Raw genomic sequence first — 27,588 nt, 5'->3', positions numbered from 1 at the left:
ATTCGCTCTACATCTCGACTTTACTCGGTGCGAAATTTCTTAGCGGGATGACATAATTAGGGCTGCGCTAGTAAAATTTGCGGGGAGTAAAGTCGAGATATAAAGCGAATTTAAATACGAAATAAACGCTAATCACTATTTTACTGATATGTCTGGAAAGTGAGCGTCATTTAAACAATAAACAGAAGTAATAAGGGTATAAAAAGGCAAAAAATAACTGTCTCGGCATGGACGTCACCATCTTGACTATCACGTGATACCCTCATCCTGTCAAAAATGGGCTCATAAATGTGATATACGTTAAAACCTTAAATGAGTCACCATTACCATTTTAATAATTAACATGGAGCGAAATCCTTCAGACGAGATATCATGTTGATAAAGTCGTTCATAGCCCTCTGTTTGGCGTTGTTGGAACATCACTATTGTTTCATTATTCAATGCAATTAGAATTAGCAATATTCCTGTAATTCAATTTAATAAATAACGCGTTTTTTATTGTTAGTAAACTGTCAAATGATGTAAATGTCATATTAACTTCCATTTTAATGCCCAAATTTCTAAAGCTAATATACTTAAATTATACCGTGGCCATGAAATCAAACCGATACACTGGCTTTTGCATCTAAGGAAGTTTGATAAATTATATTTAACAACAATAATTAAAACATTTTTTTTAAATTTATTTATTTTGTTTAGCATACATATCATTGCAACATTAGCATGGCTTTTCTTTAATCGCTCCACCAGCCGCCAGAAACACTGAAAGAGACATTTAAAGTCAAGTAAATTATAGCACATGGAACTTATTTAAACAAACAATCAATGAACTGAAAAAATTCATTTAATCTCAACCAGTGTGATGATATTAAATTCAATTGAATTAATAAAATTCTATGCGATGGCTCCGTACATACAAAATTCCTCAATTACCATCAATTAAGAGGCCATAAATCTAAAGTTGATCCCAACAAAACTTGAAAGTGTACAGAATCATATTAAACATTAATTTTAAAGGGACTCCGGTAATTAATAACATATATTATACAATAAAAACGTGTCATGCTTATTCATATTTGTACAATTAACCAAATAAAACTAAAACACACAATTGTTAAAAAAATAATAAACAAAATGGTTGCTTCATGCGACATCCTCATCTCGATATAGTGGTCAATTGCGCCAATTTATTTTACAATCACATAATGCTTGACAAAGTTGTGGTCCAAACACAACTTTACTTTAACCATGTCTTTAGAGGCAACAAGGTTCACCCACTTCTTCGTGACCATGACCTAGCCATGTCATCAATGACAATTTGCATCAATATCCATAAGATTATAGATAGTCATATACCAGCTTAAATACATGGTAATCTCTATGTCCGTAAGAACTTTCTTTTAAAATACTAGTATTCTGTGACAAAACAAGAACTGACTCCAGAGGATGACACATGCCCCCGCTGGGTTTTTGACATTTGGGATAGGGACCTTGGTCAAACACACGACAGACCAGCTGCACCTCTTAATGCAAAATCCATAAAGAGACCTGAGCCGCGCGTGTCACTTCGTCTTCTGTGCTACACATTTGTACCAAGTTATTTTAAAAGCAATTCATTGATAACAAAGATGTTGACCCAACACGCCTTTAAATGCCGATGATGAAATATGATCTTGAAAGTATAAGTGTGACCTTGACCTTTGACATGGGGAACTGGGTCTTGCGCATGACACTTCGTCATATTGTGCTATACGTTTGTGCCACGTTATTTTAAAATCCATCCACTAATGACAAAAATATGGACAGGACACGCCTATCAATGCACTTAAAATAATACCTTAAAAGGTTAATTGCGACCTTGATTTTTGAGATAAGGATGGTCTTAAGCCCGACATTCCCTCTTACTGTGCTACATATTTGTGCCAAGGTATTTTAAAATCCATCAACTAATGACAAACATATGGACTGGACACATCTATAAATGCACAATCATGAAATATACCGGTAAGCTTGAAAGTCTAAGTGTGACCTTGACATTTTAGCTAGGGACCTAGGTCTTTCAAGCGTCACTTCCTCATACTGTGCTTTACATATGTGCCATGTCATTTTAAAATCCATTAATGACAAAGATATCGACCAAACAGGCCAATCAATGTAGAATCTTAAAATATGACCTTAAAAAGCTAAGTGTGACCTTGAACTTTGAGACAGGGACCAGGGTCTTGCACGTGACACTTCCTCTTACTATGCTACACATTTGTGCCAGGTTATTTAAAAATCCATCCATAAGTTGTAAAGATATAAACGAGACACACAATTGTGGACAGACGTGCTGACCAACATACGATTAAAACAAGAGCACCACATAACGGGTGCCAACGCTCGGCTGTGGGTGCAATTTTGAATAAATGAAAGTTTGTCAGAATTTTGTTTTTGTCGTCACAGTGACCTTGACCTTTGACCTAGTGACCCAAAAATGGGTGTGGCGTGTAGAACTCATCAAGATGCATCTACATATGAAGTTTCAAAGTTGTAGGTGGAAGCACTTTGATGTTAGAGCAAAATGTCAAGGTTTCAGCACGACGCGGACGGCGGACAAAGAGCTTGCTATGACAATACCTCGGGTTTTCTCCAAAAACAGCCGAGCTAAAAATTATGTGCCAGCCTTTAGGCATAACAATTCATCTCTTTTCTTAATGCATGTCATACACAATATTTCTCCTATATAAAAGTACAACCATGCCACTCCTTTTATCACAAGCCAATACCTGTAGGGTGTAGTACACCAGGACTTGATCTTGTGTAGTTTATCAGCACCTGGACCTTCTAGTGTCTGGTCAGTTACTGTAAATTAATTAATGTATAAATATTATAATTTAACAATACTTAGTATTCATTCGTAAAATGAACCCTTATATGTATATATAGGAAAGGGGTCATTTCATAATGACAATTCTTGCGTGCAGTGGAACATTAAAGTTCTAGTAAAACCTTCTTGAATAAAATGTGCACGAGAAAACCTGTATGAGCAAGTGCACTTTAGTTAATGTCTTTAAATGGCACTATTTTCAGAAAAGAAATCCTACCAGGACCATGTTGTGAATTATTTTTTTTTTTTTTAAAGAGTCCATCAATAAAGGATTGCTTTTTATAAAATGTATAGCCATTACACGTAAAATTAGGAAATTTATGGTATTTTTAAAATGTATTCCTACATATAAAAGGAGGGGGGACATCATTATTTGTCCTGTTTGTGCAGCAATTGCAATTTAATCACAAAGTAGCCTCATATCACAGATAAAAAATGTTTGTGAAACATGCATGCCATCCTAAATGCATATTTACAGTACAATAGTACGTTCATATGCTACCATACAATAAAAGATCCTGAATAGAAATTTCTTGGCAAAAAACATGAAAATACAATTATCATATTATGTGTTCCCAGGACAGATGAGAAATTACTTCATGAAATAGAAAGGTTAGAATGTGAGCTTGACCTTGTGTTCTGTTAGTTACAGGCAACTTAGGTTGAGAGTGTCAAGAGGTACTTAAGTATATCTCTCAGACACTATTTTCATACAACAAAACCATATACCAGGTAAAGATGTGACCTTGACCTTTGGAGTATCAACACCAAACTGGATAGAAGTCTTCGTCTTGGCATAAAGAACTGAAAAAATCACTTGAACAAGGTTGCTAATAAAGAAAATTAATAATATGGCCTAGTGACATGGACCTTCAAGATATTAACGCCAAAATCAATAGCTGTCTTCCTCTAGTGGTAAGCAACAACTAATCCAAATATGAGGAAGAGTCACAGACAGAACTTAAGATATCCCTTCAACAAGGCTGTCACATAAAGGAAGTATGTATGTGACCTTTACCTTAGAGGAATCAAAGCCAAATTCAATAGGGGTCTTCCTCTAGTGGTGAGCAGCATGTCATGTGATTGATGACAATTGTTCAGGGTTATATCCGAAATTTAAGTTCAGTGTTGTTTCTCTCATCGGTCTAGAGGGTTGATGTCACATTTGCTTCAAATTCTGCACTTAGATGCCAAGACGTCCCTAAACCTGTAATGCAGGAACGTTGACTCGCATGAGCAGCAATACTTAAGGTAAAGTAGTAGTTATAACAATCTACGTGTCCAACTACATGTAGCAACAATTTCCTTGTATAGATATAGTACAATTAAATAATCTTCAAAACATAATCATACAGTTGTTTTTTTACCGGTATTTGAAATGTAAAACATCAAACTTTATTATATTTCTCTGTCTTCATTGTTAATCATATTTATACATATCAAGACATGATATATAGTCTCAGTATAGCCCCCAGGGATTGTTCTTGAAGTATGGGTATATATGTGTCCTCAGTATAGCCCCCAGGGATTGTTCTTGAAGTATGTGTATATATGTGTCCTCAGTATAGCCCCCAGGGATTGTTCTTGAAGTATGTGTATATATGTGTCCTCAGTATAGCCCCCAGGGATTGTTCTTGAAGTATGTGTATATATGTGTCCTCAGTATAGCCCCCAGGGACTGTTCTTGAAGTATGTGTATATATGTGTCTTGTTCTGAGAAAACTGGGCTTAATGCATGTGCGTAATGTGTTGTCCCAGATTAGCCCGTGCAATCCACACAGGCTAATCAGGGACAAAACTTTCTGCTTTTATGACATTTTTCGTTTAAATGAAGTCTCTTTTTAGCAAAAATCCAATATAAGTGGAAAGTGTCGTCCCTGATAAGCCTGTCCGGACTGCACAGGCTAATCTGGGTCGACACTTTACGCACATGCATTATGCCCAGTTTTCTCAGAACACGACTCATATGTATAAAAGTTTTAAAGTTTTCTTCTTTCCGACTGTATGCATTTTCGTTGAGAAGAAATAAGAAAAGCTTCTAAGACATGGCAGAAAACATACGCAAAGATGAAAAACTATGGTTCTATAAAATTCTCCCAATGGTTACATTAGTAGGATAATACAATTGCCATCTGCAGATGGCAAGCTCCACTTTTCTCACAGTTAAATAGTCTAGTTGAAGCCTTTAGTATCTAAGTAGCATGCTCCTGATAAATCAGTGTCCACAGAGAAACTCAACATTCCATGTTGAAACAGGGGCTGACCTATAGCAAAATTGAATGCCTTGTGACATTGAACATGCACTAATTTAAAACAAATTTTTTTTGAAAGTTTTTTAAAATGACCAAAGCGCAAAAAGGTTATTAAAGCATGACAAACATTTCTAAGGCATGAAAGGGTTTTAACATTAAATTTCGGGTTATGTGACAGTGACCCTAAATTAAAATATAAATATAAATGGTGACACCCCTGGTGGAAGCCGGATCAGTATCAATTCATTTGCCCATTTGAAGTCTTAGTGCAAAAAATAGGTCAATGTCAAGATCAACTGAAGTTGAGTGATGTGGGTCTTTGAAAAGGTTTAAAGATAAAATCCATGCAACTGTGAAAGCTTTGTAGCAAGCAGTATTGGTGTCATATGAAATGCACCATTTTGGTATACCAAGAATTTGATAATTCTTAATTAAAGTGCAAAAGTAGGTAATTTTAAAGATCCAAATATGGTCAGTTGATTTAGGAGTGTTGAAAGTGTTCATAGATACAGGGCATTTTCACCTAATAAAACAGCGGCTGATTGCAGGCTACTTCACAATTTCACAAACAATAATTTCAACTCCAGAAACAAACCCATGAACCAGTTTTCACAATGTGGAATACTTACAAGTCTTCATTGCAGAAAAGAACAAGTCGGCATTCACTGGGGGCCAGGGGGGGGGGGGTCCTGCCCTGCCATGGGGGTAATTGAGTGTCCCTCGGTATGCCGCAAATTGCACCTCCAATATTGTTTGATCCATCCTTAGGCAGTCCTACCTGCATAAAGATAATTACGAGTTTTAAATTTTGTGTTAAGATAGTTAACTATCAAATGATTATACATAAAATGCACTCTTGGCAGAACATTGGTAGCAGTATGAGAGAAAGAATATGGACTGTTGCGGGGCCAGACCAACATGTGGGCAAACATTGTTTTAAGTTTATTATGTGTTCTTGAATTTTTAAATGGTGAAAAATAGAGTAAGTTTAAGGAAACGCAAACTTTCAAAATAAGTTTATGAGGTCCTTCCACATCTGAGGTAAAGAAAGATCAAGAGCAAAATAGGAGGGTGCTGTTTTTATGTTGCCCCCTTTAAGAAGTCATAACTTCATAAATTGTGCAGTGAATGAACTGGGTCTTATTAAATGACAAAATGGTTTTTCTTTTTGGAAATGCACAGAACATGCAATGTTTTTAAACAAGAGTGCCTGAAAGGCCCAAAGTTGCTCACCTGAAATAACAAGATATAATTGGGACAAATCTTCTGACCAAGTTTCATGAAGATCAGAAAATAAATGTGGCCTCTAGAGTGTTATCAAGGTTTTACTATAGCCATATAAGGAAAAATGCCCCGCCCCCTGGCAGCCATGTTTTTCAACCAACCAGCATCATTTTTGTAATTCTTCTAAGATATTATCGGGATGAATCTTCTGACCAAGTTCAGACTTCTGACTATATAAAATGTGGCCTCTAGAGTGTTAACAAGATTTTACTATAGCCATATAAGGAAAAATGCCCCGCCCCTTGGCAGCCCTGTTTTTCAAGCAAATTTAACCATTTTGGAACTCATCCAAGATATTATTGAGACCAATTTTCTGACCAAATGTCATGAAGATTGGACAATAAATGTGGCCTCTAGAGTGTTAACAAGACAAATGCTGACGCCGCACAACGGACGACGCACTACAGACAAAAGGCGATCACAAAAGCTCACCATGAGCACATTGTGCTCAGGTGAGCTAAAAAAAAGCTGAATCGTGACCTACACCCTAACTACCTGTAGCCGATAGAATACTCAAACAGTGTCAATAACAGAGAAGTGAATGAACCAAACACAGCTCTCGTTGGACAACCTTACAATTGGACGATTATTCTGCCTTGGGCTTGGCCTTAAATTATGTACATACTCGTATTTACTTCAAATCATCATTTCTTAAATAGTTGCAGTTCTGGTGCTTCACATGAAACCATTGTGTAATTAAATCAATAAAATTATTATTCTCTCGTATTTCTGTTTAATTTTACCCCGCTATAGGCGGAGGGATATTGTTTTGGCCTTGTCCGTCCGTCCATCCTTCCATCTTTTGGTCCGTTCGTCTTTCCATCTGTCCGTCACTTTTGTGTCTGGAGCCATATCTTGGAAGTGCTTTGGCAGACTTCCTTGAAACTTGGTATGAGTATATATATGGATAAGAGGATGATACACGCTAAATGGCAATGTACAACATCTGTTAATAACAGAGTTATGGTCCTTTGTATCTTAAAAAAATGCTTTTGTAGTGTCAAATAAAACACTTTTGTGTCCTTAAGTATATTGGCGGTGGATATCAATTCAACGAATTTGCTTGTTTGAACAGGAATGCTATGAAGTCAATGTTTATTTACACATGTTTGTACGATGGTCAATTGTGGACCAAGTCTGAGGTAAGGTATTCCTGTAAACCGGTTAAAACTGGTTTAAACCGGCAGTGCGTACATGACCCTTTGACATTTCCAAGGCGGTGACCCAAGCTTCTAAAAACATTGAGTTTTCAATGTTGTCTTGTTTTGTGTCTTTTCTTATATCTAATTAGTACATTCACTACATGTATATTGCTGGACCAAGGTTGGGATCTCTCAAATCTGTTTAACCTCCCAGTGCTTTATATTGACCTTTCCAAGGTCAGACCGTGTTCCCAGACAGTGATTGTTTTTGCTCAAAATTACCACTGATATTCCCATGACCTAGTTTTTTTATCTGGCATGGCCCATGTTCGAACATGGCCATAAGATCATCTAGATACAACTTCTGACCAAGTTTGGTGAAGCTCGGATGGAAACTACTTGAATTAGAGAGCGGACTCCATGCTAAATGTTTAAAACACACTAAGTGACCCCGTGACCTTGTTTTTGACCCGGCATGACCCATATTCAAACTTGACCTAGACATCATCTCGATACAACATCTGACCAAGTTTGGTGAACATCGGATGAAAACAACTTGAATTGGAGAGCGGACACTAATAACGGACGGATCAAAGACAGACAGACCGACCAACCGACAAGCTCACTCCTATATACCCCCCTAAACTTTGTTTTTGGGGGTATAATAAAAGCACAAAAATCACTGCCAGATTTAGTCACATTTTGTGTTTTATGTTTTAATGTTCTGTTTTTTATTTTTCTGTTAGGCAAATGGTCATTTGCCTTAAATAAGGGATTTTTTGTTGATAATAAGGTGTTCTCTCCTGATAATGTTTTGGGAGTTTCTTAATTTTATATCAGTGAATTTTCCCCCAATTTTTTACAGCCGAACACAGGCTGTTTCCCCTAGCAAAATACAAGTTTCCTAAAACGGATTTCTCCCCTAGCATTTAGATGTTTTCATTAAATTCATTCCAAATACCCACTTTTTTATAATCACAAACGCTTTATTCAATCAGCTTTTGGATGCGAATATATGATGGTTCACCATATAAATGAAATTCATATTGATCTATACCTTATTAATATCTTTTCTGTTGATTATCAGCTAACAATTTTCCTTTTGAGAGCCACAGGTTGTTTTGAAAATAAAACAAGAACTTCACAGTTGCATACATATTCTCTGCCAACAGGGCCTTGGCATCGAATAATTTGATTCAGGACAAAACAACCCAATACAGGTCATTACAATTCAGTGCAAGTCATTATAAAAAGTGTTGGAATCGGATCTAAAACTCATATTTCAGAACTCCAGATAAGGGTCGTATTTTCGTAATTACGAATTATTTTCAAGTCCGTTACGTATTTATTTTAAAATCTTGGCGTACCATTAAGAATTACAAAATCAAGTTACGAATATTATTTTTACATCGGTTCGTATCAATTTTTATTGAGTTCTTTTTGCGTAATAAAGATCTTTTCGGTGCTTATATTGAATGGTTATCGGGTTTGTTTTGCAAAGCTATTTTTTCCAATAAAAGCGGCGTGCACAGTCTATCTGTCAAAAAACAATGGCAGCGCCCAGAGAGAGTCCTAAAAACTGCAAAGCGTGCAAAAACACGCTTTTAACATATTGTTTGCAAAGTTAGCTGGAGTTGAATGTTAAGAAAGACATTATAGAAAAGATCTTAAACGATGCTGTATGTTCAGTTGCCGACACAGTCGGAAAAGCTATAAAAAAAACGCGACAAGACGGGTGATAACTTAAACAAACAAGAGGGCCTGAAAGGCCCAAAGTCGCTCACCTGAGATAACAAGATATTATTGGGACAAATCTCCTGACCAAGTTTCATGAAGATCGGAAAATAAATGTGGCCTCTAGAGAGTTAACAAGATTTTACTATAGCCATATATAGCCATAAGGAAAAATGCCCCGCCCCTTGGCATCCATGTTTTTCAAGCAAACGTTGCCATTTTCAAACTCATCCAAGATATCATTGAAACCAATCTTCTGATTAAATTTCATGAAGATTGGACAATAAATGTGGCCTCTAGAGTTTTAACAAGGCTTTACTATTGCCATTTAAGGAAAAAAGCCCCGCCCCTTGGCGGCCATGTTTTCAACCAACCGGCATCATTTTCGAACTCGTCCAAGATATTATTGGGATGAATCTTCTGACCAAGTTTCATGAAGATTGGACAATAAATGTGGCCTATAGAGAGTTAACAAGATTTTACTTTAGCCATATATAGCCATATAAGGAAAAATGCCCCGCCCCTTGGCAGCCATGTTTTTCAAGCAAACATTACCATTTTCAAACTCATCGAAGATATCATTGGGCCAATCTTCTGAACAAATTTCATGAAGATTGGACAATAAATGTGGCCTGTAAAGATTTTACAAGGCAGATGTTGACGCCGCACAACGCACAACGGACAAAAAGCGATCACAAAAGCTCATTGTGCTCAGGTGAGCTAAAAATTGTACAATGTATAGACATTCGCCCTTTGTGACCTTGACCTTGGAGGTATGGACCTGGCTTTATATCGCGACACATCTTCTAATGATGGGAAAAAGTTGTACCAAGTTTAATTAAATTTGCTTAAACAAGAGGGCCTGAAAGGCCCAAAGTCGCTCACCTGAGATTCAAAGGAACTGACCTGTTCTGTGCAGCCCAAGATGTCATTAGAACAAAATGTTCTTACCAACTTTCATGACTAGTGAACACCCTGGCTGCCTCGTTTTTCAACAGACCAGAACCATTTTCATACACATCCAAGATATCATTTAAACAAATATACAGACAAAATTTCATGAAGATTCATAAGTCCATATAAGGAAAAATGCCCCACCCACTGGTGACCATGTTTTTCAAGCAACTGGAACCATTTTCGAACTTGTCCAAAATATCATTGGGACAAAACTTCTGACAAATTTTTATGATGATTGTACAATAAATATGGCTTCTAGAGTGTTAACAATGTTTAACTATAGCTATATAAGGAAAAATGCCACGCCCCCTTGGCGGCCATGTTTTTCAACCAACCGGAACCATTTTCAAACTCATCCAAGATATCATTGGGACAAATCATTTGACCAAGTTTCATGATGATCGGACAATAAATGTGGCCTCTAGAGTGTTAACAAGGTTTTTCTACAGCATGATATATAGCCATATTAGGAAAAATGCCCCGCCCCCTGGTGGCCATATTTTTTAAGCAACCGAAACCATTTTCGAACTCATCCAAGATATCATTAGGACAAATCTTCTGAACAAGTTTCATGAAGATCGGAAAATAAATGTGGCCTCTAGAATGTTAACAAGGTTTTACTATAGCCATATAAGGACAAATGCCCCGCCCCCCTTGCGGCCATGTTTTTCAACCAATCTGCATCATTTTTGAACTCGTCCAAGCTATTATTGGGATGAATCTTCTGACCAAGTTTCATGAAGATCGGACAATAAATGTGGCCTCTAGAGTGTTAACAAGATTTTACTATAGCCATATTAGGAAAAATGCCCCGCCCCTTGGCAACCATGATTTTCAAGCCAACTTAACGATTTTTGAACACATTCAAGATATCATTGCAACCAATCTTCTGACCAAATTTCATTAAGTATGGACAATAAATGTGGCTTCTATAGTGTTTACAAGGTTTTACTATAGCCATATATGGCCATATAAGGAAAAATGCCCCGCCCCTTGGCAGCCTGCCATGTTTTTCAGGCAAACGTAAGTTAACCATTTTCAAACTCATCCAAGATATCATACAGACCAATCTTCTGACCAAATTTCATGAAGATTGGACAATAAATGTGGCCTCTAGAGTGTTAACAAGGTTTTACCATAGCCATATAAGGAAAACTGCCCCGCCCCCTGGCGGCCATGTTTTTTCACCGATCTGGACCATTTTCGAACTCGTCCGAGATATCAATGCAAACAATGTTTTGATTAATTTCATGATGATTGGGCAAAAATTGTGACTTCTAGAGTGTTCATAAGGTTTCTCTATAGCTATATAAGAAATACTGCCCTGCCCCCTGGCAGCCATGTTTTTTTTTTTAATGGGCCGGAACCATTTTTGAACTCAACCAACATATCATATAGACAAAGTTACATGAAGATTGGGCATCAAATGTGACTTCTACAGTGTTCACAAGGTTTTTCTTTTTTTTTGACCTAGTGACCTAGTTTTTGACCCAGCAAGACCCAGTTTAAAACTCAGTCGAGGTATCAATGGGACAAATGTTCTGACCAAATTTCATGAAGATCAGACAATAAATGTGGCCTCTAGAGTGTTCACAAGGCAAAATGTTGATGATGGACGACGCACGACGGACAAAAGCTAAAAATAACAAAATTATGCTCTTGACATAAATAAGTGTAGAACATTATGGACATTTGACATATAAGTGTGACCTTTACCTTGGAGGCAGGAAACCCTTTAAGCAAGACACATTGAATAATGGTGCCGAATGTTTGTGCCAAGTTAAATGAAATTCACCTAATAAATGACAACATCATGTTCTGGACACGAACTGGATGGAAACATTGTACCATATAAAGACGCTTTACCTAAGTGTGACCTTCACCTTGGAGGTAGTGTCTGGTTGTTTAGCGCGATACACCATCTAACAATGGGGAACATTCGCAGCAAGTTTAATGAAATTGGCTTAATATTAATAAATGAAGTTATGCTATGGACATGAACTGGATGGAAACATTGACCGCATAGACATTTGACCTATAAGTGTAACCTTGACCTTGGATGTGGCCAGGTACCTGGTAATTAAGGGTGACACATAATCTAATGATGGGGAACATTTGTAGCAAGTTTAATAAAACTGGCTTTATAAATGATGAAGTTATGCTCCGGACACAATTGGAACGGACGGATGGCTGCGATTCACATATCCTTGTTGGTGGGGGATATAAAAAGCAGTGTATTATGGGACTGCATGGGTTTTTCACCAAAATTTGTGAAGATGCCCTAGCCTGGTCATTTTGTGAAAAGGCTGTGGGTCATTTAATCGAAAATGTGAAATTTTAGAAACAATATAAACACAGTTGTGAAATAGTTACTCACAGCTATTGACACTCCGTATGCACCCATACAAGCTCAGAGCATTCAAAAAGAACTAGTAATGTATGTAGCCAGATAGGGAACGACTCGCCCCATATAAACTCGCCCCTTATTATATAAGGATTCGCCCCACATATAGACCAATTCACGCGTGACGTCACGCGCACCTGCGTGTTTTTATCCGGGCCACTCTGGTAGGCAAAAGAAAGACACGATCAAAGGGGAGATATCGAGCATGATATTTATTGTCACGCTCTATATCTATATTAAATACATTATTTAATATATTTTGATATGTATACGATCATTTTTAGAGTTTAGATTTAAACATCCCAAAAGTTGTTGTACTGTACTAAAACAAATAAGAATGAAAACAAACAACAAATAGATCGATTCCATGCACACAGCATATATTAACTTACCACTATGATAATCCATAATCCATCTGTTATTAAGTATGAACAATTGCTGCAACTAAAGAACAGGGTCTGAACTAATAACACTTTGTTTAAGTGTTAAGGAATCTTTGAGTATCAGATCAAATTTGTTAAATCGTATAACGTAATTTACCAGTTGTTCATCTTATATACCCCAATATACATTTGATTTATTCATACTCGTGTTTGTTAAAATGTGTTTTCTGGCGCGTATCAATATCAACCACATGACTGTGATGTTGACGAGGTACATTGTGCAAGTCAACTAAAAAAAGTCTTCCAAAACATTGAACTAAATTTTGCAATTATATCATACTGTAATCTGACTATAGCTGATTACATCAATGCACACATTATAAACTCGGTAGTATTATTGGCAAAATATTTTATTTTTAAATGCAAACAGGAAAAAAACAACAGCATAAATTGATTTTCTTGTGTCCTTTTAATAATATAATTTAACAAGAGAATAAATCGCGACTACACAAAATAAATTACATATATTGTATATTCGTTGTGCGCTTTTTATGCTCAATGGGTACACCTACCATAAAAAAAGTAAATATACTTTGTGACATAGTTTCACCTAGCTTAAAGCAACATGTATACACTTTTTCCCTTGTATATATATAAAATATAATATAATAAAATATATATCGAAATTGAAACTGTTTATAACATATTTTTCACACCATCCATAGTCTTTATAGATGCTATGTACCATAACTTATATCGGGAAAAAAGACAATATATATACTACTTTTGTTTATTTTTAAACATAATAATATTTTATATACAAAATATATTATGTTGACGATAGAAATAAAAAAGGAAATTACTAAAAAAAAGTCTTGTCTGTCTGTCTAGGAAAACTAACACTTTGACACATTAAATAAATTAATTTAATTTAATTGGTTTGATTTGATTGTTTGCATCAATCTTAAAATCGTGTTAGCCTTTGTATTCCGGTGTTTAATTGCCCCCTTTGTTCGGCACAAGCCGATTATCTCGTTTTGATCAGATATTGTCCCTACTTAACTAACAGCAAAGTGTCATAAACTACAGCAGGGACCTATACAAACAATAGGTCCCTGACCACAGGTGGTATATGAAAGTTTGGTTATTAATCACAATTGATGGTACCACCATGTCTTCTCTTTCTAATAGTATTGAGCAGTTATTTGGGGTTGAGTAATATACCGCTAAAGTTCAACTGTTCAATTAGATATGCTACATATCGTAAAAAATTTAAAGTAATTTGTCCAGTATATATAATTAGAAAATGTACGCTGTGAAGATACTAGCCTGTTTACCGGTAATTAAAAAAAAAAGTATTTAATAATTGGTAAATGTACATATAATCATTAAACGTATTTAGCGGATACCGGTTCATTAAAACTACGTCATTCCGTTTGAAGATTGAATGTTAGGCCATGCACAAACGACATCATGAAAACAAGAAATTACGTATGACTACCGGGGTAAATAATATTTACGAAAAATAAAAAGCAATATAGATATATATTATAAAATGTAAGATATTTGTCACTCATATACACTAGTTAAGAAATTTCAATATACATGAATTCACATGTTAATTTGCATCATGTGAAGTTGTGTTTTTCAGTTGTATGTTACGATTCATCTATAGTGTTATTCACCCGAAAAACAAATCATCCAATTTAAAAGAAAATGAACATTTAAATACTGTCATGCACTTCGCTTTTAATAGGGTTTTGTTGTACAGTGTCAGATTTTAATGCACCCCTGTTCTTTCACTCATATTTTTTTATCACACTTTCATACTCATATAATTGATAATTATAATAATATAATGGGGTGCATTATTATTTTTTGTAATTTTTGAAATCCTTCTGCAAGAAATAAAACGGCTAATGCATAGCTTTGTTTTGTGATATTGTCGGTGTTTAGTCTTCAGACCACATTTACCTTGATGCTAATGACTAACAAGTATATTTTTTTATAGATAAGAATACATGTATTGATAAAACAATATTGACATTAAAAATGCAATATCTTTAATAGTATTTAGGTGTTATGATGTTGTTGTTAATGTTTTCGATATATTGACTAAACACGTGCCATTATCTATACGACATGTTTATCGTAACTGTACCCAGTGCTTTTGCCTACCAGCGCATCGCGCATGCGCGAAAATTCGGAATCAAAACAATAACAATGAATTGGTCTATATAACTACTCGCCCAAGCATAACTTATATGGTAGGATTTTTTGTGATTTGTTAATAGCCTAGTTTTTTTTATTAAATTTGTTTGTGTTTATGCTTTATTTTGATTTTATTGTGTTTACAGTAGAGTAGGTAAAAACGAAACATTAAAATAGTGGGTGGGGTATGGAAAAATATCTAAAGATTTGGCAAATTAGAAGTTTGATGAAATTTGTTAAAATGCTTTTCTTAAAAAACAAAGGACGAAAGGCTAGAGGACGAAACATGAAACAAGAGAAACATTAACAAATGAATATATCGATACGATACTCTGGTAAAGAAATCCCGGTCTTAAAGTACAATCGTTGCTAACCATACTAGGGTACACCAGCAGTTTTCATTTCAGTTTGGTTTGAGTAAAAAGTATTGTGTAGATCGACCTAGCGAAAGTAGGTCAGTCGAAAATAATAACGCCTTAAATCCAAAATAGACGTCTATAGCACAATCAGATTCCTTGAAACAATATTTCAGTGAAAGCAATCGTTATTGTCTTCAGTCGCTAAATAGTCTACTAATAAACATGCAGATACGCCAAAACTTAATCGTGATGATATAGAAATTTAGAACGTAGCCTACCGTCGGTACTGCAACAGAACTGGATGCCTCCATCTTTGTTGCCGTAAAGAGTGCTTTTGATTGATTGGTCGAAATAATTCAGCGTGTGTATTTGAGATTTATTTACAGGTCGTCCAGCGTCTTCTCGACTACAGATGTATCGACCTGCCGCGAAATAATTCAGCAGGCCAACCGTGATCTTTTATTAGTGTTGGCAGTAGCTAATAAATTTTACCGCGGTAGGAAAGGCATCTTTTATTATTAGTAGTAGTAGTCTAAAAAGTCTAATAAGTTTCTACTAGTAGTAGCTAATAAAACAGGATCGGGTGCTTTATTTGCAATCTGAAGTGTCAATCTATTGTTATTGTCAATATCCAGTATTTTATAGAATACTACCTCTAAAAAGTCCTATTATATATTATGAATAACATTGTTAATACAGACTGAGTAAATTAGCCCAAAGTGTTATTGGTTTTAAGATTTTAATCTATATATGGATTTGTAACGCTAGAAATATTCGTTTGTTGGCTTTCCATACCCAACGAATGTATAAGCTTCATTCAGTTGTCGCCAGATAAAATATATTTTACTTTACCTAAGACAAGAAATTTTCTGAAGACAAAGGACATACTTTGGACAACTATTTATAAGCACCTAAAAATAAAGTTCCTTACCAGAGCCTAGTAATTTCAATTTCATTGCAAACATATATTGTAAAATATGTTATAGCGGTAATCAAAATATGTCTCATGTCTATTACATTGACCAGGTTTCCTTCGCTAAGGAAATAAATAGTGTTGCTTTAAAGCTGAAAAACATATGCAGATTAAAATGCATTTGTCTATTGTATTTAATGATATTTGTTGACGTAACATATGTCGACTGACATGTGCACTTTTGCTAAAAGCATGCTGAGATAAGGACGAATTATTTTCAAATTAACAAATACGGATGCTTTTCAAGGGCGACCCATTCCGCCACTATTGACTGTAATTAAAACACAGACGGGATACGGGACAAAAACATAGTTGCTGTCAAAATATGGTTATGTTGCAATAACCTGTGAACTTAAAAATTACTTACCATGCTCCAGAAACATATAACGTAAAATTGACTATTAAATCACGGACATTAGCGTTTAAGATTTTTGAATATTAAGTTACTAGCGAGTAGCATGTAGCCCATCCTCCTGAATCCTAAATCGACAGATATGTTCGACATAAATATGATAATTAATCGGTGCTTACTTTTATGTTTAGTACCTTAAATAGCTTCCAATATATTTGAAAGCCAAATTAATACTATTCGACCTGTTTAATTCAGTGTATACTCAGGAATATCGAGCAGTTGTAAATAGAATACATCGTATGTAACAATATCGAAGTTTATTATGTTATTTTCAGGCTTACTCTTTCCGTGTTAGCTCAATATCTTCGGGGCGAACAGTATTCCTAAAAAAAGAGGTTATTGTTTAGCAAACCGTGTTCAAGACAAGATGTTTATATTGAAATATACGTGTTTACATAAAATAAGCTTTGCGTATGAATTATCTATTTAAAAACAACATTCATGCATATTATATTTAAATTGTACAGCCGTAACGCTAACACTTACTTCAATACATCTTTCAGTGCCTTATTCATATCTTCAATTTCTTGAAGCTTCGTCTTAGTTGCACTGAGTTCGTACTCATCAATATGTTCGTTTTCAAGAAAGTAATTAAGAACCGACTGAATAGTTTTCCAAGTTAGTTCGCTGTTAAAGAACAAACAGAATAAAGATACATTTAATGAAGTACATCGCAGTAGTGTAACAAAAGCAATTCTTAAATGTTATTTCATGCCATATCATGTCATAATAAATTAAGTCCAATCCTATTACATTCACATACATATAAGCACATGTCATGTTTTGATGTATAGTTTGTGTGTGCTGTTACTTATCCCTAAATGATTATGGTGTTACATAAAAGTAAATAAAACGGATTTCTTGGCAGAAAAAAAACTCACCTTGTTCTCTACAACAGGAGAAGTCCTTCATTTTAAATAGTTAAATACTTCCAAACCCACTAATTATAGGCATACATTTAGTTGGAATTTCATGATAACTAATATGTGAGAAGAATTTTGTTCACTTAACCTTTAACGTAAATTAATAAAACGTATATATAACAGGAGTTCATATTTCACATACCGTCTTCTTTTATCACTGGGCATCTTTCCCAATAATTCTTGATATGAATACCTGAAAGCAATTCATTTGCCTTTATATGTTAGAAACGTCTCGACATAAATAATGTTGACACACTAGAAGCTGATTTATACATTTATTTATATTTTATTTACTTACTCATGTGATGTTTGTACTGTGGCATCCAGCACCTCGTTATCCTTTAAATAAATACCAATACGACATTTTTTTTCAAATCAATTGCGGCATTTCCGGGTTTAACATGTTTATGTTAAAATACAAATAGGCAGTATACTCATAAGAACTAGAAATTGCAATGTTTAGAAAAATCTAATTGTAAGTAATGTTTGTATGACATTAGTGCATGTATGTACCAGTCAACGGCAACATACAAATGTCATATGTACATAATGCCATATATTTGGACAGGTGGCACATAACTTACAGACACAAATGATTTGTAAGTGAAACAGACAGATTATTAAGGATTTTTTTATATTTTGTAGACGAAAACTGTTAATATGAATAGATACTAGTACACCTAGTTTACATGTGTTTGTACTGTAATATATTTGTCAATGGCACACTGATGATTAGTGGAAGGGGCATACATATTTTCTGGAAACTTGGTTTAATGTACGTTACCATAATATGTTTTTGTAATGAAACAATTAAAGTCTGCTTAGCCCAAAACATTTGAACAATATCTACATGCGATAGAATATATGTAAATGACAAGACGCCGAATGGATACTCTTGTTTATAAATCTATGTACATCTAATGGAAGAGTTTAAAAAAAATCGTCGTATGCATTCCATAGTTTCATATATTTTGTTATCACATTATTTCGAACAACAAAAAGTATATTGTTTTTAACATACAACTGCTTTTTTATTATAACAGATGTTTACTGTGCTGGTGTCAGTTGGACTTTTCACGCTTATTTACCAAATTAACGTCATTTAAGTGGTAAGATACAACAAATGTAGTCGTTAACAAAGCTCAAATATAAAACAATGAATTCAATACTAAGCAAGACCATAATCTCTTTATCGAATCGTTTCGTATAATTGTTATTACTATTCGAACAAGCAACCTTACGATAGTGTCTATTTCTCATTAGACATAGTAAATATTTAAACCTGGGGTATTTTCACATTTGTGAAACAAAGGCCGGTTTATTTTTAACTGTTATTAAAAGTCAATAATCCAAAAAAATGTTAGAAAGGTACGGTATGACCTGTACCTATATGTTGTTACTCAGAATAAGTATCAACAGAAAAATTATTCATTTCAAATTCCAAATGTTACCGTTATTGTCTCCATTCCAGAATTCAAACAACTCTCCACGTGTTTAACTTTGGTATGCTGTTGTGATCTATACTGCCTTTGAACAGATGATTAACCGTCTATATTATATCTAGAAAATAATCATGATTACAATAGTTTTCCACATGACACGCATTATATACAACTGTCAAGCATAACTAAATAACAATGAAATTTGATGAATCTGAGACATACATACAATTAAATCAACAACAAAAAGATCAAATGGGTTTTACAATAATGTATTTGCGGATCAAGGGTTCATTTTTTTGACTTTACTTAAAGCCAACACATATAAATTCATGTTTATAGCGAAATAAGGTTGATGTCAATATAAGTTTTAGATTGTCGAAATTACGGAACAATAGTTATGTAAAGGGAAAACAGGGCACCGAAATAAACATATGTTTTGGACTAGATTGATGGTTTAGCGATATCAGTGTGTTTTTATTTATTGGTCGAGTTGCCGAAATATTATAACAGTTAAATAATACGTTGGCTAAAAACTATAGCTTGCCAACATTTTAGTGAGATTTCTTAACATTTATTAGCATAAATTGCACACTTGAATTGCATCATTAATCCCGACTTCGATTGTGTCCGTGTACATGGTTCACGAGATAAATAAAAATAGTATAGTAAAATAATGGGATATACTTGTATCTATTTGTGGCGTGTTCTGAGACTATTGGTCCTATTTCGGCAAGCCTCATTTCGAGAAAACGTCATTATAAATGACGTTGCAAAATTTGAGCTTAAATTAATTAAATTGCCAATCGAGTAATATAACCATCAACAAACATTTGTCATTGAATCAACAAAATAGTTGACCATGACCTTGTTTGCCTTCTGACCTTTCACCAAGTTGGCAATGTGTATATTAAGCCACACACAATTCTTCAACGCATGTTATTTCAAATTGTAGCTTAATGCTAATTATTATATTTGGTTTCAAATTATCTTTTGTTGCCGGCCTTACAACGCGCTATTTGCGTATTTGGGTTCGAGCGACAAACAATCGAATCAATCAAAGTAACAAGTTAAATGGATCGATAAGGTTATCTGCAGGAATACAAAATATCCTTCCCAAATAATACAATGTCTCATCCAAAATAGTATGGCTTTCTGAAACATTTTTCAACAAACAAACTAAATATTGGAGGGAAAGTGAAGGATTTGATGTTACGTGCACGTATTCAGAATAGGTTATATTCAACTATATGTTAATTATAAAACAACTAAGGTTACAGTCTAGGTTTCATATAACAGCTATCTAAAACTTCTCGACAATAGTATTAAGACATACAAGTGTTTAATATTAACTTAATAATTAGTTATACCCTGTAACATATTCCTCCTGCTTCAGTAATGTCGCCCCGATATTAATTATATATCTATTCAATAAATGCATACAACTCGGGTGATAAAACATATACGTTCATAACATTAGTTTTTCTAATCTTTTGTTCGTAATAACAAAAACGGAATGGTAAGTATCCATCATAAATTTTATTATGCGATTGCATTTCTTATTAAGACTGATATATAGATATTGTTTTGAAACAACACTTTATAACTTATTTCACAATATATATTGTCCTTTAACAAACACTTCACTGTTTCTTATTACTGGTAGCATTTTCCTTTCCTGTATATAACAGGAACCCGCAACGTACCAGTTCGGCGTTTTACGCTGGCGGTTCGGGCGGCGTATGGGTACGCTTTCATCGTCATAATTGTCACGTGATTCTGACCGTAATTGCGGTGTAACATACCTCGAAGCTTGTTGATGTTTATTTTTATGCTGCCCCGTTATTCCTAACGTCAGCAACAAGTTTCTCTGAACTCTTTCGTATACGTTTAGAGTTTGGTTGATCTTTCTTGACGTCAGAACCGGGAATTTCATTGTTCGGCTGATCTATTACCACATATGGCACATCTTCCCATTGTCTGCGATTTTCTGCTTCCCGCGCTGTGTCACATTCTCACTTAAACTAAATCATCTGATATTTTTTAGCGGCTCTAGCTATTGTGTCATAGACCCTCTTACTGTTCTCTGCATTTTGAAATGCGTTTTTTTACGCACGACTATACACAGTCGCCAGTCTATCTCGAAATTTGCGGCTGTATTCATTCTGGTACACCATTCCATTGTCGTTCGACGGTATATCAGGCGTTGATCGCTTATCTTATGTGATGTCCGAACATCAAGTAGTACGGTTAATAACCAGTTCTGATATGTATCGTTCTGTTGTATGCAGCAGTGTTTGGTTAAAGCGTTCCGTCATCTCATTATCCATATGGTGATATGGGGTTGTTCTAGATTGTTCGATGTCAGCTTACTTGTACAATTCGCCTTATAAGGCCAGACATAAAAGTTGTACCTTGATCGTTATGTAGACGCTCCGGACAAAACTTCTCAAACAAAACTTTCGTTGTAGTTCTCGCTGTCTGATTTGTCGTTGTAAATACCTACTTATATCGCGTAAATAATCGGTGATTACTAAAATATGCTCACATCCACCTTTTGATTTTTCTAAACTTAAAAAGTCTATGCAAACTAGTTCCATTGGCGTTGATGACTTTACAATGTTTACGAGAGTATTAATTTTAGCTGGAGTTTCACTTCTTATGCATCGCGTGCAATTACTGACCTTGTCTTATACAAAACGTTCCATTCCTGGCCAAAAGAATGTTTGAACAATGACAATGACCGATCACGTCCTTCGTGGCCGAGGTCATCATGTAGGCTACGATACATAAGTTCGCGTCATGCTTCTGGCAAAACTAATTGCCTGTACTCCTGCTCACATATTTGTGTCTTTCCTTACAAACCCACTCCTTTAACCCAAGACTGGGTCAATGTCTGTTATATTTCAAGACACAGGTCCATGATTCTGAGTAATGAGATACAGAGGGTCTTGTGCCAGCTTGTAAATGATGTATTACCTTGGAGATTACTGTATCGGCAATCTGGGGCTTTCTCCAATTGTGGGAACTAAATGTCTGCAGGACATCCGCCGGAACTGTATCACAAGCCTCATGTTGGTCACTTTCAGGCACTGATGACCTAAAGCAGTAGGGCGTTTGTTCAAAATCTAATATAACTGCACTGGTTATAGCAGCTATCGTGTCCGGTTGTACAACTACCCTGCTTAACTCATATGGGTCGGCGTTGTTTTTGCCAGCCCGGTAACGTGCTGTAAACGTGTAGTTGGCTTACGCAGCAAGCCATCATTGTCCTGTCGCGTCCATCTTAGCACTCGTAAGCACGGGATAACCTCAGCATTCGCGCCGTAGAGATGACCATTAAACTCTTCAGTCATGGACCATTTCAGCGTTTTAAATTTAAATGTGTGCGCCGGGTAATACTTTTTTAATGGTTCGAGTGAACGGCTTGCATAATCTATGACCTTTTTGTGTCTGTCTTGACATTGATACACGACAGCACCCAATCCTTTTCTAGAAGAATCTGTATGTGATATGAACGGCAACGTATAATCTGCAAAGCCTAAAATAGGTGGATTGGTGAACTGTTCGTTCAACTCCTCGAATGCTGTTTGTTGATCGGATCACCATATAAATGGTACTGGTTTGGGTTTTTGTTGGTTTCTTCACGAGTTCCGTTTAGTCGGATGGCCTATCAGCAGGTTATTCAATGGTCAACGAAGCCGAGAACTTGGCGCACTTCTTTCACAGACTTTGGAATTGGCCGATTTGTTACTGCTTCTATTTTGACGGGATCTGCTTCTATGCCAGCTGCTGACACTAAGTGACCGATGTAAGTGGTTTTTGTCTTGAACAAAATACATTTCGATTGTTTGATTTTTAAGCCAAACGACAGAACACTTGGTCGAGTCTTGAAATCATTGTATTAAAGTCTCTGGAGAAAATAATGATATCCAAAAACATTAGGCAATGTCTTATGTTAAGATCGCTCATAAAGCGTTCCAATAATCGTCAAAATATTGCGGAAGCGTTGAAGAGACCGAATTGGAGACGGTTACATTCATAAATCCTTATCCACCCACTGAAAACGCTGTCTTTTCCGTGTCATCTTCCTCTATCTCCACTTGCCAGTTTCCGGATTTCAAGTCCAATTTCGAAAAATATCATGATCCTGTTAGAAGGTGTCGTATGTCCTCAACGTTTGGTATTGCATACATATCTTTCCTCGTGTTTGCATTGAGTTTTCAAAAATCTATACAAAATCGTTCGGTTAAATCCTTTTTCCTGACGATTACACAATTGTATGACCATGGATTTGAGATTCTCGTATTGTTCTTATTTCAAACATTTCTTGGAGATGCTCTCGGATTTCATTGGAGAGAGCGGGGGGTACTCGTCGATAAGGCTCCTTAAAAAATTCTGGATTTGTCAGTTTGATGAAATGTTTCACTGTGGTTGTTTGTCAGATATAAGTTTTGGTTTCGGTAACAATATATCCCATTTTTTAAACAACTGATAAATCTGTTGCTTATGTTCTAGACTTAAATCAGTTCCATCGAGATCAACATCATATTCATTTTTCATTTTCTTAAAACTTGTTTTGTTTTCTGTTGCAGGTGCAGCATGTATTGATGATATGGTGTCGCTCAGCGGTTGCAGCATTGGAGCTTCGCGCATAACTTCATTTCATTTCTTCAACTCTTATACCCCATGACGTTCTGTCTTCATCTGTATTCTGCCATGCTTGATAGAACTCGTCATAATACTCGGTCCGCTGTTAATATTGCAAAAATTGCGTTCCATAGTTGATAAAATATCTCCCAAAGTTGCTGTTGGTTTTAATGTCGTTAAACCCTTCCTTGGTTTTCACTGTTTCAGTATGTCGTTCTGATAAATATTGGTCCGGATCATACCTTCGATTTACGGGTTCCATTCTTTAAATTGTGCTGGGTCCGTAAATATAGGAACACTCGATTTCAATATAAATGGTGGATTATGTGACACTCTCAGTTCTGTATTTCGGTTATAGTTGTCATCAGGTTCTTATTTCACGTATAATGACGTAACTGTGCTCTGTATATCCAGCATTTCTTGTTAAAGTTTTTGTTTTGTTCTTTTCAGTTTCCTCACTCCATTGTCCCTCTGTTTCCTACGTGTTTTAGCAATAATTCTTGTTCCTTCAATCTTTTTCCAGTTTCTGTTAGATGTAGATCATCTTTTAATTTCTTCTGTTAAAGCTTGATTGCCTTTATCTCAGCTTCAATGGCTCTTGCAACAGCATCTTCATCACTGGTAATAATTTCCCCATTTTCACAATTGCGTTAATATTCACTGTCGTGAGCGTCAGATGATGCAAGTGTTTTAGTGCCCCACCGCACCTCCTCTATAAATATTCTTTCCTCATAATCGGCATGTATCTGGAATGTTTCCTCAATCTTCTTATTCAACAAACTAAGTGCTTCATCTATTGAATCCATGTCACTTTAATAACTGTTTCCATGGTAATAATCTGTCTTTAATCTTACCGCTCCCTCAACATCATTATCACAGTCAAGTTTATTCCTCATTTCATGGTACATCTCTCTACAGATGTGCTGTAATCTTTCCCCAACTGTTCCTCTTCTTGATTCTGTATGTTTGAAATCATTTACATCCTTCACATCACTATGTCGGAATGTTTTGTTTTCTACTGACATCTTTATTAATTCATCTCTCTGTCACTGAATTAAACGAATCTTTGTGTCTCGTTCCTTTATTTTATTCAGTATTTCAATGTCCTGCTGACTGTTCAATACTTTTTCCTTTAATGTTTGTTGTTTTTTATATTCTCCCTTCTTTGTCTCATTAAGTTTCTCTCCGTATCCATGTTCAATTACTTATGTTTTCACCCACACTTAATTTCACGCTAAACACCTAGTTATTAAACTGATCAGAAATATATGCAGAACTCACAGTATTCTCTTTAAAGCACTTCTCTGTGCAATATTCTTCGCAATTAACTAAACAAAACAATTCATTCAACATAATTATGTATCCAGTATTTTTTCACATCCAATAACTCTAGGTACAATTTCATTATGTCTATGATTAATATTGTTCATTTGACGTTAATAGCACTTTCAATTCAATAATTCACAATTAAAACTCAAAAATGTTAACCAAGTGTCTATTTCACTTCAGTGGTATGAACTTTAAGTGTCGATTTTGTTATATAACACTTTACATAATACACACTTCAAATAGATCACTACAGTCCTTCCGTTTGACAGCAGTTGCCTTTCTTATCAAACCTAAATGATTCAACATAATAAAACACTAAATCACTAACTTCAACAGTGACTAATAAACCAAATTCAATTGTTAACACCTATGAATAATATTATATCTGACATGTCATATACAACAACATAACAACAAATAATTGTATACATTCATGCAATTATTAAATACCAAAAATGATGTAAATTATTTGTATTTAATTGATGAACCTGTTTTTTTAACGATATTTTATTTAATAAACAATTACTGTAGCGTTTAGATAAAACTTTTATCAAAATCTTAATGTTAACGTTTTATTAAACTTTAAATTAAAAAAAAAATCTGAATCAATGTTAACGATAAATTAAAATAAAATTAATTTAATTAATTTAATAAATTTGATTAAATTGATGGATTTATCTAATTTAATTAAAATAATTACAACTATATAATCGCATTTATGAGCAATTGAACAATATATTTTAATTAAACTATTTAATAAGAAAAACTCTCACACAACTCAATCACTACTTGCACAGATTCGATTCCGCTACTTCCGGTCCGAAAAACACACTGGTCACTTTTAACACTTGTTACCCGCAAACAATATTACTACATTTCCTTATAACGTATGTACAAATATACGCAATCAATTATTGCGCAATTTCGTTGTCAGTTGTCATATCAATCGATTATTTAAAAACACTGTACGCAAACCAAAAGTGTGCGCTTTTAAATTGATACCTCGATTTATTTTTTCTGAATAAAATTGCAATTAGGATTGAGCGTTGTTTCAAAAGTTCGAAACAACTAAAGACAAATGCGATTGTATATTTGTTGAAACTTTTTGTTAGTAAGCAGTAAATCTATCGTTTATAAAGATCCCAATTGATGCCCTTAGATTTATCAGCTAAGCTATCTACGTTACTATCTGTTTGGTACTACTTGTTGTACCTCTGTTGTTATAGGAAACGGATAAGTGACAGTGAAAACACATTTTAAACAATGCAGCACAGGTGTAAGTAACGTACCCTGGATAGTATATGGGCCCAGGAGCCCAATATTTTCAAATAGATATATATAATCGTGTTTTATGAGGGAAAATTGACAAAGAACCATGCAAAAAAAATCACCACACTCTGATATTGGAATCATAACAAGGTCATTAACTATAATTTATCATATGCAACCACTTTCCGATTAAAAATAATTCCAAAAATTTATATTTTCTTTGCAACAACTGTTTTAACCCTATTTGATTTACTTTGGACCCGGCTTAGCAGTGAATTACACTAACAGAGCCAGGCACAGAATCATCTCATTAACAACAACAACGACGCTTTAAAAAATGTAAATAAATGAAAAAAACTTACTCATTCTGATTGTATTGGAATTAGTTTTTAGGGGTAAATGGTTGCATATGCATACATTATGTGACAAGCCTCGTTATTTTAAAGGAATATAAAAATATCTTTAACCTAGGTTGGACGTAAATTGACATTTACATTAAGTAAACAAAATAATAATACAAACTGAACAATTTCTGAAATTAATATACTATATAGTCAATAATATAATGTACAGCTAACCACACCGCCATGCGTCATGAGAACAAATCACTAATGTCAGTGTTGATGCACAAAGTCACACACAGTTTATGCGCTTCCAACGACGAATGATCCTTGGTCCTGATGATGTGGCGTAACGGTCTTGAAGAGGGCCCTTAGCATGCTATAGCGTGTAAACCCGGGTAGCAAACGACGTCTTCTTTGCCCATTAAGTGTAGGTCCTCGAACAAGGATTTGGGTTCGAGCGAAAAATAATCGAATCAATCGAAGTTTATAAAGTTTAATTGATCGATAAGGTTATCTGCTGGTATGCAAAATATCATACCCAAACAAGTCAATGTCTCATCAAAAATGTAATGGCTAGCTGAAACAACTTTTAACAAGCAAACTGAATATTGGAGGGAAAGTGAATGACTGGATGTTACGTGCACGTGTTCAGAA

At 35.0% G+C, this 27,588-nt stretch overlaps 1 long non-coding RNA gene across 2 annotated transcripts; it reads right to left on the bottom strand.

Annotated features, from left to right (window-relative positions):
• Positions 1 to 666: 666 nt before the first annotated feature.
• On the bottom strand, positions 667 to 15,949 carry LOC127873495 (uncharacterized). Of its 2 annotated transcripts, none has more exons than XR_008046182.1 (5): positions 15,874 to 15,949; positions 5,751 to 5,899; positions 3,888 to 4,076; positions 2,769 to 2,844; positions 667 to 762 (listed from the first exon to the last, which is right to left on the bottom strand). It is a non-coding gene; the product is annotated as an uncharacterized LOC127873495 (long non-coding RNA). The 2 variants fall into 2 exon arrangements; XR_008046183.1 differs by lacking the exon at positions 15,874 to 15,949 and adding an exon at positions 15,611 to 15,625.
• Between the last annotated feature and the right edge of the window lie 11,639 nt (positions 15,950 to 27,588).

The sequence above is a fragment of the Dreissena polymorpha genome, chromosome 3, assembly GCF_020536995.1.
Source record: "Dreissena polymorpha isolate Duluth1 chromosome 3, UMN_Dpol_1.0, whole genome shotgun sequence".
Taxonomy (NCBI): domain Eukaryota; kingdom Metazoa; phylum Mollusca; class Bivalvia; order Myida; family Dreissenidae; genus Dreissena; species Dreissena polymorpha.
This window is presented reverse-complemented; position numbering and strand designations above follow the sequence as displayed.